The sequence below is a fragment of the Nomascus leucogenys genome, chromosome 5 (genome assembly GCF_006542625.1).
Source record: "Nomascus leucogenys isolate Asia chromosome 5, Asia_NLE_v1, whole genome shotgun sequence".
Taxonomy (NCBI): Eukaryota; Metazoa; Chordata; class Mammalia; order Primates; family Hylobatidae; genus Nomascus; species Nomascus leucogenys.
In genome coordinates this window covers 8,774,073-8,787,124 of record NC_044385.1, presented here as the reverse complement: position 1 = coordinate 8,787,124, position 13,052 = coordinate 8,774,073, and the positions used below count along the sequence as shown (strand labels likewise).

Here is a 13,052-nt window from a genome sequence, read left to right as displayed (position 1 = left end):
TTACCTTTTCTGTTGTGCGTTTTGATGTCATTCTTTCACTGGTTACACTTAAAAAATCATCCTTAACACTGTTACCTTAAATCATCATCAAATGCAAGGATCTGATACTTATCCTTTTAAGGTTGTTATTCTATATTTGACTTTAATAAATAGTATAAGCCACACAAGATACTCTTATTTTTTATATGTTAAAGTTAGTCTTTTACATATTCTCAATCATTTACCCTTTCTGGGGCTGTTTATTCTTGCTTACATTTCTGTGATTCGATCTGAGACTATGTCCCTTCAGCTTGAAGAATAACCCTGAGTAAATTCTGTAGTTTATAGTCAGCTGACAATCAGTCTCTTAGTTTTTGTCAGTCTAAATCTTTTTCATTTTTAGATTCTTTTCAATGGACACAGAATTCTGGTTTGATAGTTTTTGTTTCTTTCTGTACCTGAAATATGTTTATTATCTTCTACCTTCCATGATATTTCTGCTGAAATCAGTGTTCGTTTATATTGTTCCCCCAAAGGTGATTTTTTTAAACCTCTGGTTGTTTTTAAATTTTCTTTTTCCTCTTTCAGGAATTTGACTCTCATAGGCCTAGCTGGAGTTTTCTTTGCCTGGGGTTCATTGAGCTTCTTGAATTTCTTGGTTGATATCTGTAGTAGTTCGTTTTCACGCTCCTGATAAAGACATGCCCGAGACTGGGCAATTTACAAAAGAAAGAGGTTTATTGGACTTACTTCCACGTAGCTGAGGAGGCCTCACAATCATGGTGGAAAGTAAAGGGCACATCTCACATGGCAACAGACAAGAGAAGAGAGCTTGTGCAGGGAAATTCCCATTTTTAAAACCATCAGATCTCGTGAGACTTATTCACTATCATGAGAACAGCAGGGGAAAGACCTGCCCCCATGATTCAATTATCTCCCTCCCACAACGTGTGGAAATTATGGGAGCTACAAGATGAGATTTTGATGTGGACACAGCCAAACCATATCAATATCTTTCAAGTTCTTCACCATGATTTTTTCAAATGTTGCTTCTGCTAGTCTCTCTCTTTCTTTCTCTCTCTCTCTCTCTTTCTTTCCCTCTGTCTCTCTCTCTCTCTCTCTTCTTTCTGCTCTCTCTTGATATTCTCTATTGATTTGTATATGAGACCATCAGTTTTATTTGTGTAGTATCCAGGTGGTTTTTAAACCTATGTAATTACTTCTTGATTTAGCAATTCAACAAAGTTCATTTTATTATTTTTATAAAACCAAATATCCTGCTGAAATGCTCTGTTTTTTAATCCATTTTGCCCATCTCCAGGGTAGTTCATGGTTATTTAAAAGCCCTTGCCTATTAATTCCAAAATCTGTATCATTTCTTGAGCTCTGTCTATTGACTGTATTTTCTTTCTTTCTTTCTTTCTTTTTTTTTTTTTTTTTTGCCATCAGGTACTCTTTTCTGCTTCTTTGCATGTCTGGTAAGTTTTGATTGCATGCTGCATTTGTAGAAATTCTAGCTTATGTTTTCTTCCTCTCATAAACTTTGAGTTGTGTTCTAGCAGGTGGTTAAATCATTGGTAGATCACCCTAACCCTACAGAAGCCTAGTTTTTGCTTTGTTCAGTCAAATCTATTTCAGTTTATTCTTTCTCTTAGGACATCATCCTTCTATCTATGGATTATCCTTCAAGGGTTTCATCCTAATGTCTGAGGTGTTCACCAAAGTCTTTCCACTCTGGCTGGAACCGAACTCCAACATCTCCTCAGAATTGTGTGATCTCTAAAATCTCCACTCAAATTTCAGCCTCTCTGCCACTGCACTGTATCTGTCAGGTCTCCAAAATCATGCCTCTGGACACATGCAGCCTAGCAATTCAGCAAACGAACTGAGAGGAATTGCCACACAGACTTCCGGTGCTGCCTCTGGGTACTCACCTCTCTGTCATCTTGTTTACCTACAGAAACCTTAGTTACTTTATATAGCTCCAAGCTGCTGAGCTATATGCCCTCTGCTCAGTGAAACTGTAGCTCTCTGCTTATTCTCAACCTCCCAAAACTTCTGCTGAAAAAATTTCCCCTGAGGAAAAATAATCCATGGGAATGGGCTCATTCCATGTGCCTCCAGTTACTCCAAATTGCAGCACTATGTTGGTTGCAGTTCAGAAGTTAAAAAATGTTGTTTATATAGTTTTTCCAGGTTTTATAGCTATTTTATGGTAGAAAGGCAAGTGAGTGCTATTAGCTAATTGTCCAAACCAGAGTCTCGTTTCATAATTGAATAAATCCTTTGCTTATCTTGTGTATTTTTTAAAACAAACCTAAAATATAGGATTTCTAAGTATTTTCCAGTTCTAGCTGATTTCCTTCATTTTAGACCAAAATCCAAAGGTAAATACTCTTTGGTTTCTGATTTTTGGCATCTTGTAAATAAGCCTTGCCTCCAGTTTGGTTCATTCTCAAATCTATTAAGTATCCCACTTATATTTTCCTCTGAAATATAATTTGATAAATCTGCTGAATGATTGGGCACCAAGGTCAGGACCAATAACTTATTCAAGCCCAGCATGAATCCACTTACCAAGAAACTGGGGGCAACTCTGTCTAAACTGTAATTTGTTTGATACAAACATGCAATGTACATTTACTTTGTCCATAATGATAATGGGAATGTTGGCTGAAATCAGGAAATACTGTATTATGAGTTTAGTGACTATTTACAAGTGGAAATGAATTTAATCTGGTATGATTTATTTTACTAAATTGTAGCTGCTTCCTTTTCTTTTCTCACTAGTCACAAATGATTTATTTCAGGATCTTCTCCAGAACATTGCCAGAGGCCAGTCTCAAACTTAACCGTTGTATACATACCAGAATATTTTCATTAAAAATTAATAACTTTTGTCTTTCTCTGAAAACTACATAATCACTACTTGTCCATTCTTTAGGTCCTTGCCTCCTATTCTTTATGGATCAATATTATCAAATATTATCAAAGCTACTCCTGTTCCCACAGGCAAATAACAATTCTATGTAATGGGAAAGATATTAAACCTGAATTCATGTTCCTCTTACTAGCTATATAATGGACAATTAAATTATTCCTTGAAATTCCTTTCTCCTTTAGTACACAAGGATAAAATACTCATTTGATTGTTTTAAAGATTAAAGAAGTATCTGAAAGTAACTGTTATATTTTCTTCTGAGAGGTATCCCAATAAAAAGTCTACAATATTGATATTATTATTACTATTCTAGTATCCTGGATGCAATTTACCTAAGCCTGGATATTTTAATTAATATTTTCCCATCATGATCTCAATCCTCTCTACGCAAAGTTTAGTCTCTTCTCTCCTAAAGATTGTTCTACCTAGAGAAGAATATAGATTCAGAAAGGAATTCATATACTGGTGTTTCTCTAATCTCTTAGCATTAATTAATTTTTCAAAGAGCTCTAGCTCTTCCTATTTATCTTCTTGCTCCAAATAGAATTAAAATCATTTGCTGCCTTTAATATTGCTAAATATTTCATTTCATACTACGCTTCAATTTCTTGCTTTCTTTTTTCTTCTTTTTATCTTCCTCCTTCCTTCCTTTTTCTTTTTCTTCTTTTTCAGTTATCATTGTTATGCTTGTCCTTTCTTGTGAGATTCCTCTGTCATCTTTCCTTACATGCTTTTTAAACAAAACCTCGAGAGTGCCATGGGAGAGCCTCACTGGTATCTTTGCAAATTTGCTATCTCTCTACTTTTTCCTTACATAGTTAGCTGGCAAGTACATAATAACCTTCTCTCTCTCTCTCTCTCTCTCTCTTAGATTTTCATTCCTTTTCAGCTTTAAAAGCCTGGCTAGCAATGTTATACCTTTCATTTTATTTTCTGATTTAAAAAAGTGTGTGTGTGTGTGTGTGTGTGTGTGTGTGTGTGTACGCGCGCGCGCGTGCGCGTGCACGTCAGTGTCTTCTTCATGGATGCTTGTCTCATTTTCTCCCAAGGTGTAACTGTCCAGGGAGGGAAAAGTCAAGTCGTCCTCTACTACACTGCTCTGCAGAAAGAGACTCACTAAATGTCAAAAAGTAGATGCATCAGACTGTTCCCTAGAGAAAGGTTTGCCATGGAGTCGTATATTGTAACTGAGCTGAAGTTCACTCATCGATAAGTTGTGCCCAAGGTATCGAATTCCTTCCAGTCCTTCTAAGCAGTGCAGGGAAACCAATTTAAAAGCGAACACAACAAAACTAACAGACCGGCAAAATCTATCCTTGAAGCGCCGCGGGAGGCACAATTTTGGAACAGGTGAGGCCATGCTGGGTGGCTGAGGCCCCCCTCTCTCCTGCTTGGTGTCCCGCTTTCAGCCAACCCACCCCAGGAGTACCCTGGGATCTCCTCGCCCCCTGCCAGGCGGAGAACGAGGAGCCCAGCGGGCACGCGGGAATGGAGCTAGGCGCCGGCAGGGCAACTGGGCATGCTCAGAAGCCGGGCAGGTTTGGGTCTCAAGCAGGCAGCCTGTGCATTACACCAGCTCTCTCAGTCCGGGGAGGAGGAGGAGCAGGAGGAACGCGAGGAGGAAGGAGAGGAGGAGCGGCCAGCAGTAGCCACGACCGCCACCACCAGGCAGAGGAAGAGTTCGTGGGGAGGAAAAGACCTCTCCTCCCCCTTGGAGCGCCTTCTCTCTGCTTTTGGAGAAAGGGAATACACGATAAAGAAGGAGACAGAAAGAAGAGAAAAAGTGAGGCGGGAGACAGAGGGAAAAGGGCGTGAACAGAAAGGGCCGGAGCCTGCAGGGGAGCCCAGGGCGCGGGGGCGGCACTGCCGAGCCGGGAGCGCTGCCGCTTAGGCAGGTGCCGCGGCCGCTGTCCGGAGGCGGCATGTGACGCGCGGCCGCAGCTGCCCGCGGGCGGAGCGCTCTCAGACCCCGGAGCGCACACCGCGGGGTCATCGGTGCCATCGCGGATCTCCAGGATCCTCGTCAGTCCGCCGGCGCGGCAGCAGCGCTTCTGGGAAGACTGGAGATGAACCGAAGGGCGGCTGCGGGCAGGGGCGCGCGATCCTAAGGACAGTGGCTCCCTGAACGCTGAGCCGGAGGAGACGAAGGGAAGGTGGAGCGGACGCCACCCGCGCACCGGGCAGGCGCGGAGACCGGCGTGGGACAGCCACCTGGAGCGCAGCTGCCAGGTAGGGACGGCGCCCGCCACCCAGGCGCTGGGCAGAGAGGGTGGCGGTAGCGGCTGACCTGGTTTCTTGCCTTATCTCGTTGCGAAAGGAGGAAAAAGTTTTCGGCGCGGGTAGGAGAGGTCTTGTGTTTGGAGTTCAAAGAAGGGGCTGAGGAGGGACGAGAGAGGCTGTTGATTTGGGGAGGATGGGGGCACTTGAATTCCGACAGCGCGATCTGGTGCGGAGTTGGGGTTCTGGGACTGAGGGTGGGGAACGCCCGCTGGCACCCAAGTGCCCCGAAAGGGACGGGAATCATGCGAGCGGTGGCCGGGAGAGAGCCGGGGACGTCCCACCCCGCTCTCCCTCTCTTCGATTCTCTCTTCCCCACTGCCGGATCTGAGGCTCCAAAGTGCCCAAGCATGAGGAGCTACTGGGCTCGGGGTGTGTTTATGAGCGCACTCGCGTGTTGAGCGTTTGTCTCCCATCTCCTCATTTGGTTTCCTGTCATTTCTAAGAAGGCTAAAGCTGGCACCCGCCAACCTCGCAGTGGGGCCGCAAGTTCGGCTTGCATTTCAGGGGGCGAAAAGGCAAATTTGGCACTTGGAGTAACACTTGGGCGAAGGTACCTAGCCTAGTGCACATCTTTACTGACCCGGGGAGAGTCTGCACTCGCGAGGCAGCGGCCGCTGGACTGCCCCGGTTCTCCTCTTTGGAACACTTCCTCAGCATAGCCTCTTAATAGCGAGGTTAATTTTTGCGTGTTTTTAAACGGCGGGGGCGGGCGGACAGTTGACTCCAGCAGCAGAATTCACTTGTCTACTTCGCGGTGTGCGTGTTGGAATTGAGATCCTGTTCTGCATGCTTGTGCGTGTGTCTGACTCTCCTTGCACGCATTTGGAAGTGGTAGAGGCAGCAGGGATTTGGGAACTGCATCCATATTGATAGGTTTCAAGAATGCAAACCTTCATTTGTCTGCAAGTGTTACTGGAACCTGCCCAAAGGCTGCAAGGATATGTCCCCTCGATCCCCGCCCGTGTCCGTGTTTGCAATGTGAAAGGGCGGCCCTCTTTAGGACAGAAATGTATTTATCAAAGCGATGTGTGGTTAAGAACACTGGTTATTTCACAATATGCTTTGCACAGACTTTTCCTTTCTCTCTTGCCCTCTGAGTTCCAAGACAGATAACCTGTCCTCTCCCCCCATTTTGACCTTTGTAGGTTACTATTTGAAAAATAATTTTTAACTGGGTGCAATGATTATATAGTCCAGATAATTTCATATTGTGAGGTCGTTATATTGCGTGAACCATCCATCATTATTTCCTGTGGTTAAAACAATGCCCATGTATTTACTTAAGAGAGACGGTGCATAAGAACCTATAGTTGAGAAAGGGGAAAGCTAAACCTAGAGCAGATACCTGCATATAGGCAGTATTGTAGTGGTAGCACGTTAATGAAAAACTAAGGTATTTCTGTTCCAAATATTGTGGGATAGACGAGGTGTTGAGTGCACCCTCTTGTTATAAGAGCTGATATTCCGAAGTATACATGTGCAAGGAACATGCCTGCTTCTTCAGTGTGCATTCCAACATGCCACAGAAATGTGGTTTACATCATAGCTTCTACTGCCGAATAGTCTATCTTTAGATTTTGTTTACATGGTTTGTCTCAATTAGCTTAATACATAATTAGCTATTGTTGGGCTAGAAAGCACGTTATTTTTGTAGTGGTTTCCATATGGAAATATAACTTTCGCTTTAATTACTAATTTAAAAATAATGACATTGCCGGTCTGATTTAGAATGTTTCTCTAGGTTGGGGGGTATTATGAGATTGAATGTAGCATGAAAATAGCAATGTCGAAATATTGTTTTTTAAATAACGTTGGGTCATTATTCAAATGAACATGATAGTTGAAAAAGAAAATGAGATAAAAAGTAGACTTTGAAAAATCTTTATAAATTTTCTGTGTGGAAAATTATTGTAAGGGAAAAATGTAATTTGGGAAAAGGAGCAAATGTGGAATTGGTCAAGTTTTAAAGAAAGAACAAGTGTTATAATGAGTAGTTCTGTATTAAACCTACATTTAAGCTTATTTAGGAAAGTTTGCTTTAAAATTTAGAGAAATGTATGATGAATATTCAGTACCCTATTTTTATTCTGGGGTAGGGGGAAGTAAAATGTCACTTCAAAAGTATTATTTACTTCTGAAGATTATTTAGGCATCTGTAAAAGTTCTTTAGAATGTACCTTCTCATTTTTTCCTTATAAAGACAAATGATTTATTTTCTTAACAAAGAAAATTTGTTATTTTAAATTAGAGTATGTAAAAATATGAAGTTCTTTTAATGATATTTTAGCCTTTAATTGCAGGCAACCTGTTGAAAGTGAGCATGGAAAAAATGTGAAATTGGCAGACATGGAATTTCTTAGATTCGCACTTGTAAATTGAATAGACAGAAAGTTAAACGATATGGTTAAAAGCAAAGTTGCCTTATGTATTTGTAAATTATAAAGTAATTTTTTTTTAGATTTTTAGTTAAAATCTCTGTCATTTTCACAGCCAACATATTGTTCTTGCCTAATAACTTTGTTAACATTGGCAAGCTCAGTTGCTTACTGCTAAATGGCCTGGACGATTCCAGTGTGACTATTAAGAAATTGGGTCTTGTTTGCAGTGCTGGGAAGTTTATATTGGGAACAGCTGTGGTGTAGTGGCACTTTAGATAGGAGATGAATGAACCATGAATCATATGAAGATGGAGACTCTGATCAGTATGCAAAGAAGTGTATCTGTCCTTCACTTATGGAACCTGATTTTATATTATATGATGACTAATAGCATTATTCTCACAGTGTGATTTTGGAGGATCAGTGAGTAACTAGAGATGTTGTCTTTCATGTTTGTGAATTTAAAATGTATTCTCCTTACATAAGACTATTGTAAAAGGTATCTATGGGCTTAATAAAATTGTAATCAAATCCCTCTACCATGTTTACTTTTAAAAGTTAATCAGCGTAATAAAATGTGCCTTTATGCTTAATTGTTTAATATAGTGTTTTCCTAGGTGCAATATATTTTTCATCTGTAAAATTCAGCAAGTCCAGCGGAAGCCCTGTTCTGAAAAATTACTAGCCTTTCAGAACTTTGGAATAAAATTTCAACATCAATGGAAAGTTTTGATTTTATGAAGAGATAATCTAATGTATATGACAGGAGGCAAAATCAGTTAAATTAGAAGTTAGTTTCTGGTATCTGAAAGGCCCTATCTTCTCCATTAGGGAAGATATCTTTGTTCAGATCAAATGCTAAGCAGACACTTTCTTCAAATCACTCATCACTACACTGCTCCCTCTGCCCACCCTCCACGGAGAGGGTGTGCAGGTATGAAAGTCTTCCCTCACTTTTTTTTTTTTTTTGAGATGGAGTCTCACTCTGTCGCCCAGGCTAGAGTGCAGTGGCATGATCTTGACTCACTGCAACCTCCGCCTCCCAGGTTCAAGCAATTCTCTGCCTCATGAAAGGCCTCCCTTTTCATCAGTTAACTAGCGCCTGGAGAGCTCTGTTAGCCTGCTACCTTCCCTCGCAGTTGCATGCCCCAGACAGTATAGATCTCCATTAGTGTTGTCTTCAACGCAAGAAATAAAAATAATTTTGGTCTGGGCACAGCGGCTCATGCCAGTAATGGCAGCACTTTGGGAGGCCAAAACAGGAGGATTACATGAGGCAAGGAATTCAAGATCAGCCTGGGCGACATAGCCAGACCCCATCTCTACAAAAAATGTAAAAAGCCAGGCGCCAGGCATGGTGGTGTGCACCTGTATTCCTAGCTACTAAGGAAGATGCAGTGGGATGATAGCTTGAATGCAAAAGTTCGAGACTGCAGTGAGTTAGGATCATGCCACTGCTCTCCAGCCTGTATGAGAGACTGAGACTCTGTCTCAAAATAACCATCATCATAATAGTAATTTTGGTTTGGTGAAGCAATTGAAAATATTAAACCATAATGTGGCTTATATGATAACTGTGTGACCTCAAGCATTTCGTTCCCCACTGTACACTTGAAAACCATAGTAGTTGCCCTGTCCATACCATGGATTGGTTTTGAGAATCCAATGCATGTGGATGTGCTTTTTGAACAAACTCTGAAATGCAGTGCTTGATTGGAACCCAGAGCCCTCTCAGTACACCATGATGGACAGCACTGAGCGCCAGTATATAGTGGCCCTCTGGCTCAGTTTTTGGCCTCTGTGTGTTGTTTTCTATCCAGACGTTTTGGCAGCTTGCAGATTCCCCAGCCTCTGGCAGGCTCTCCCCTTTAGGCTGGCGATCTGCATTCTCCCACCTGTTGGAACTTCCCGCTCATCCCCTCCTGAAGGCCAAGGACTCTGGCTGACGTGCACCTTCTTAGCTTCCTCTGCTGAGGCTGCAGCTGCAGCTTGCCACATTGACACAGACCTAAGGTCCAATAGTGATGACAGGAAGTCAACAGAAGGAATATTCTGAGCGCCTGCCAGCTTCTCACCAATTGTGCCAGTTCATCCTGAAGCCATCCGGAATATGAGCACTTTGAGAAAAACAATGGTGGCCAAAAATTAAAAACAAAAAACAAAAACCAATTTGACAAACAGTAGCTGGCAGATGCCTTGTGGGCTTTGAGATGTTGCCTTTCCAAGCCTGCTCTGCATGCGACTCAGGAGCCTGGCCCTTCTCATTCTACAGCCAGTACAGAGTCTGTCCTAACCCTAGTGAGCTTTAGCAATTCCCATGCCCCCCTCACCTCAGTTTCTCTAACTCCTGTCATATTTACCATTTCATAGGACTAGGATTTTATTGAGTTTTCAATTTGCACTTTCAGTACTGGATTTAATGTCTGGCCTGGGAAAATTTTAGCTATGACCTTGGCAGTCAGCCTCGCCCTTGCCAAGAACTTCTCTCCAGGAGCAAGACCCCTCTCTTTCTATTCTGTCTCCGATTCAATCTCAGTATGACAAACCCTTGGACCTAAGGCACAGCTCCTGTCCTGACTGCATCACTTCCGCCTGAAACTTGTAGTGCCCAGTTCCACTTGACAAATAAATTCTCCTTGTCTGTCATTGTTGGCAGGATCAAATCTCAGTTCTCCACACCTCTCCCAAGCAATGTAATTTGAGTGGCTGACTATCCACTACAGAATTAATCCTTCATTAGGTCATTTGTTTTAGCCCAGCCCTAGCCTGCTTCCTGTCCCCACTGTTCCCTTGAAATTTGGCATGCCAGCTGAGCCATGACATCGTCTACCTTCTGTCACCTCTAGCACAGGAAGTGGTGCTAATGTAGACATCCTGGTTCAGGCAGGATATCCGCCAACTACTGCTGTTCAGATAAAATTCAGGTGAGTTTAAACCAAGGTAAAATACTTTCAGCCTATTTTGGAGACAGTCCCCAGAGAGAGGGGCTGCCAAGTGTGTACTTCCCTGCATTTATGGCTGCGAAATGTTTTGGTGCTCTTCTACCGAAGCCTTCTAATTTATCACAGGTAGCTATGGCTATAGACGCAGATACATATAAAAATATTCTGTCACTAAACTGTAGGAAAAAGGAGCTGCTCATAGCCTTTGTCTACATTTTTTAAGACTTGTCACTTTGGAGTACATTTTCTCCCACTAGAATTGCCCATGGGATCCAGACTGGAGAGAAACCTGGTTACTGCTAACTGTTAATACATACAGGCCAATTCTTGCCCACAGCCATTTGACATTCCATCGAGCTAGCTCTCACTTCCATTGAACCCTATTCCAGTGGTATTTTATAGACTCACAATCCATATAAATTTTGGCTGAGCATAGTGGCATACACCTGTAGTCCCAGGTACTCAGGAGGCTGAGGCAGGAAGATCACTTGAGGCCACGAGTTCAATGTGCTATGATTGCACCTGTGAATAGCCACTGTACTCCAGTCTGGACAACATAGCAAGACCCCATCTCTTCAAGAAAAGAAAGAAAGAAGGAAAGAAAGAAAGAAAAAAAGAAAGAAAGAAGGAAGGAAGGAAGGAAAGAAGGAAGGAAGGAAGGAAGGAAGGAAGGAAGGACCCATATAAATATTAAATATTATTGGGTTTTGGGCTTCAAATTGACCATATTTTTGATGATTATATTTAAATATATATGCATAGCCATTTAAAAATGTTATTGAACACAGTCTTTTTTGTGATTTTTCAATTCTCTTAGTGCAAAATAGTCTAAAAGCACAACTTCTGTTGTGGGAGGTCTCTCAAACGATTTACATTGAAAAGAAGTTCTCATACTTGAAATAAATGTGATGATCCTCCTGCCGTGTTTCCTGTGCTTTCTCACATGCCCGATAACACATGCCACATGCAGTAGCTTGTGTGAAGGAAGAGATGATGAGAATCTGGGATGGCATGATGTTTCTTTATATGGAGTCCTCCTTTCTTCTCTCCTCACCCTAGATCCTTCCCATCACACAAGGACCAGCCAAACTCTTCCAGCTTTCCTTGAGAGCAGCTATCATTCTGTTTTCCCTGTGATTATTTTAAATCCCTTGATTCATTTGAATGTTAGAAATTGAAAATTGGTCTGACTAAACAACTACAAATCACTTCCCTCTACTCTGAATACTAGTGGCACTTACCATTTTTAATATAAAATTTGATGCTCAAGGATAACCCAGGTAGTATTTATTTTGATTCTCTCCAAAGAAGTTACCTTCCTGAGAATATGTAAGTAAATATATAATAAATACATGTTTGAGTAGAATGAATAAATGACTCAATCACTCCATCTATCTACCTATCAATTATCTATCTCTTTATATCTAATCCACCTATGTTCATTTACGTAGGAGTTGTACATACATCCGTTATCACATCTTTCATATCAGTATCATCTAATGTACAAAGTACCATGGACATTCTGTTTTGGATACACAGTAAGTCAAGGGCTCTGCTTTTTAGGAGCATGTGATCAATGTGAGTGTAGCTAAACAAATCTGGGTTGGAAGGGGATGTTAGATGTTGCATGAATTTCTTAGGTTTTAATACAGAAGTTCATTCTTTTACAATTCTGGCAGCCAGAAGTCTGAAATCAAGGTGTTGGCAAGACTGCACTTCCTCTAAAGACCCTAGGGGAGAACCCTTCCTTTCTTCCTTCAGCTTCTGGTAGCTATCTGCATTCCTTGACTTGTGAGCGTATCATTCCAATCTCTGCTTCTGTGGTCATGTTGGCTCCTCCACCTCTTTCACTGTCTCCTCCTGTATATGCTTGTCTTATAAGGATATGTGTGATTGCAGTGAAGTCCCAGCCAGAAAATCTAGGATGAGCTCCTCCTTTCAAGAGCCTTAACTTTATCACATCACATCTTTTGTCATATAAGGTAATCACAGAACCTGGGGATTAGGAGGTGGGCACATCATTTGGAGGGACCACCATTCAGACCACTGCAGATGTCATTAATGAACAACTTTTGGCTTTGGATCTCTCCCTTGTGTTAAACTGTGCAGTCTGTATGTTTGAGAAATTAACACTCACCAGGGGGGTCATTCCATTTTCACAGAGCACTGAGATGCAGATCCTCTTTATATTGAGCCAAAAATCTAATTCTCATTGTACTTGTTTGCCTTCTTCATAATTCTGAGAATTATGATGAGAACACTTCTGAACTTTCTTCCATAAGAAAATCTTTAAAGTTGAGAAGTTTAAAGTTATTTCAACCTGGTCCTATGTGCCACTTCTAAATTTTCATGATCTTTCTTAACCTTTTCAATTACACTCACTGAACAGCAATCACACTCCCCTAATCTCACTACCCTCTGACTTTAAATCTTTCGACTCCTCTCATCCACCTTCATGAGGTTTATAGCAATGACTTTTCCAAAGTCATCTGTAACCTCTTAGTCATAAAACGGGTAGCCCTTCCTTGTCTG

General features: G+C 41.7%; 1 protein-coding gene across 3 annotated transcripts in view; it reads left to right on the top strand.

Moving 5' to 3' along the window:
• The first annotated feature begins 4,851 nt into the window (after nucleotides 1–4,851).
• The window catches only part of CHRM3 (cholinergic receptor muscarinic 3), a 529,115-nt gene continuing 520,914 nt past the window's right edge, over nucleotides 4,852–13,052 (top strand). The window contains exon 1 of one of the 3 annotated variants that reach the window (XM_030812621.1): nucleotides 4,852–5,149. The gene's annotated coding sequence lies outside the window, so the exon portion shown is untranslated. The remainder of the gene's footprint in view (nucleotides 5,150–13,052) is intronic. The other 2 variants (XM_030812622.1, XM_030812623.1) reach the window with 2 other exon arrangements.